The sequence below is a fragment of the Haliotis asinina genome, chromosome 6 (assembly GCF_037392515.1).
Source record: "Haliotis asinina isolate JCU_RB_2024 chromosome 6, JCU_Hal_asi_v2, whole genome shotgun sequence".
Classification (NCBI taxonomy): domain Eukaryota; kingdom Metazoa; phylum Mollusca; class Gastropoda; order Lepetellida; family Haliotidae; genus Haliotis; species Haliotis asinina.
The window spans coordinates 31,286,765-31,289,581 of NC_090285.1; the positions used below are offsets into that span (position 1 = coordinate 31,286,765).

Here is a 2,817-nt window from a genome sequence, read left to right on the forward strand (position 1 = left end):
ACTCCGATTGCAATCTCTACTAGTAAGATCGGAGATTCTACCAGTAGAGACTCCAATCACAACCTCTCCTGGTACAGACTCCGATCGCAGTCTCTACTGGTAGAATCTCCAATTCTACCAGATCGCAGTTTCTACCCTGACACACACACACCCACACACCCCCACACCCACACCCACAGACACACACACACACACTACTGCACAAGGATATGTCTGGAATGAGACGGAACAATACCAACAACAGGACCAGAACCAGTGACTATTCTTAGTTGCAGTTTGGCCAGAAGCTGGCTGACAGTTTGTGGGGAACGCAGTCATTATGGGCATAAATGATTAAAGAAACAGGTATAAATAACACTCTAATGTATTGCATTGGCATTTTCAAGATGGCTGCCATCATACGGTGAGTGAACAGGTATAATAAGGTGTGCAGAATCACACACTGTCACATGCTGTTGCACACACAAACAGGAAGGATTAACACCAGTGCTTCATGTTGTTCCTGTTATCATGGTTATGTTTGTATTTACCTTATAGTGCACACCGACAGAATATCTTTATCTATTTCACATTTCATTTTCCTGTCATAAGTATATAAATCACAGCAGAAACATATTTACCTGGTATTTGAGTGTTCATGATTTTTGTAATCACCCTTGCAGCAGGAAATGTTTATAATATGATATGGTGTACTTTAACATTACTGGCATGGTGTGATGGCACACTCAAGAAATGAAACATAAATCTTAACTGAGTTTGTTTTCACATGTGGAATGAAGAAAACCCCAAAACTCTATAGACTTTTGGGGTAATGAAATGCACTACCTTCACCCACCGAACTCAACACATCACATCAAATGGCAGTTTTAAACCTACAAATCTGTTATCTGCACTTTGAAAAGTTATTGCAGTTGGTCAATTTCTTTGACTAAAGTTTCAGTAATCCAATCATGTTTCATGTGACAGTTCTATTACCCTAAGGGTAACTTGTGAAGAAATAAAATAAAAATAATAATGAGTTTGATGCTGCCAATATGCAACAAAGGAAGATTATTCAACATGTTCAAGGCGCTCTATCAATTAGCATTAACAATAGCATCAACCTGATCAAACCTGATATTATGGTCACAAGATGTGATAAAAGTGATAATTAACAAGACAAATATATTCTACTTATACTGGGACCCTCTGTTATTGAGCATGTGAAAACATATGAAAAGCAAAACACCACACCCTGCATTAGCTGTTTACATGAGCAAATTACGCATAAAAAAATCACTGATCATGAAAAAGTGATTTATTTCATTGTAATGCCATGTTTATTTGTAGAAATATCTTTGCAGTAACATTTTGAAACCAGTATTACCTCTATCACCATAGTATCTTGCATGAATCAAATCTTACTTCATCAAGAGTTATACTGTGACAATGATAAGGTCATTTGCACATTTTCCATCCTGAAATTATAACAGCAAGTAATGTATTGTGTAACTTCACCCTACAGCAAATGTTTGCATGTTTCAAGGCAGCAAAAAATATTTTGTTCCTTTTATGTTAAATTATATACAACTGAATAGATGTTTCAAATGTTTGAATAAAAGCAAGATAATATCACTAATCTTAATGAAATACCTAATAATATTAAGCATTAAAACTATCTCGATTTAATACATGTCTTAAGTAAAGGTTTGACAGTGTCTGTTTATTGTTAAAATATAGTAAAAAGAGGCATTCAGGATTGCTATGATTGCATTGAATGAGTTGCTAGTGTGTGCCACATAATTTGTGACAGAAATGAAGAGTTTATAATCTCAACAGCATCAACATTAATCACCATGACAATAGAGGATCCCATGATACATTCCATTTCCACAGATCATAGTAAAAGGGGTGTGGAAGGATGGACAGGAACATTATTACATCAAATGCTGCTATCTTATTTACTCCTTTCACACAAAGTCATTACCACAAAACATACATAATAATTATATTACTTTGGGTCCACGGATGATTATCAAAATTAACGCCAGTAGAACATCAACAGGAAATGATTTATTCGAAAGATCAACATGCTGCATTTTCAGAGAAAAAACATTCAAACTGTTACACTGAAATTCACTCTAAGAAACATAATTATTTTCCCTCCATCTGTTCAATACTACTGGATAAAACTCTCTTGTTTAACCGGACAGCATGCTGAATGGTGTTACGTTAGCTGTCATTTGTCAAACCAGCCTTGGAGTGTTCTCCGTTTAGCATTGCGGACTTTGCCAATCATTACATTTACATACATCAGTTACATATTTAAAATTGTACTAACTGGACTTAACGGGGTGGGAAAAAGTGTCCCTGAAACAGATTTGGTAAAATACTATCATTCCGTGAGCATTTCAGACTGAAAATCCAGACTAGCCAAGGTTTTAGCATATGCATTAGGCCCAAAGGGTCACACCCCTTTCCAACATACCCACCAATATTTGCTTATGCACAGCGCATGTGAGTGTGGTTTATGCTCTCCTTTAGGCACTCACCTTTGTGTTTAGTATTTACAAGTCACATTGCTTTCACACGGCTTGTAAATAATGCTCGATAATCGCATCATATTCGATATAGGAAGTGTCAAAATGGCGACATCTCGTGTATTCTCACATTCGTAACGAGATTTAGGTGTGGGCATTAGCTTAAAATAGGGTTATCTCCATTAACTTAATATAATATAATTTCACAATAATTCAGCCAATTCAGTTTTAGTCACCACGAATATGCTTGTAGATAATAAACTATTGATTAGTAGCTCCGCAGTATTAGATCGTTTAC

General features: G+C 35.9%; 1 protein-coding gene across 1 annotated transcript in view; it reads right to left on the minus strand.

Annotated features, from left to right (window-relative positions):
* The window catches only part of LOC137288152 (actin-binding protein WASF2-like), a 35,749-nt gene extending 33,096 nt beyond the window's left edge, over positions 1 to 2,653 (minus strand). Inside the window, exon 1 of the mRNA XM_067820568.1 lies at positions 2,532 to 2,653. The gene's annotated coding sequence lies outside the window, so the exon portion shown is untranslated. The remainder of the gene's footprint in view (positions 1 to 2,531) is intronic.
* Between the last annotated feature and the right edge of the window lie 164 nt (positions 2,654 to 2,817).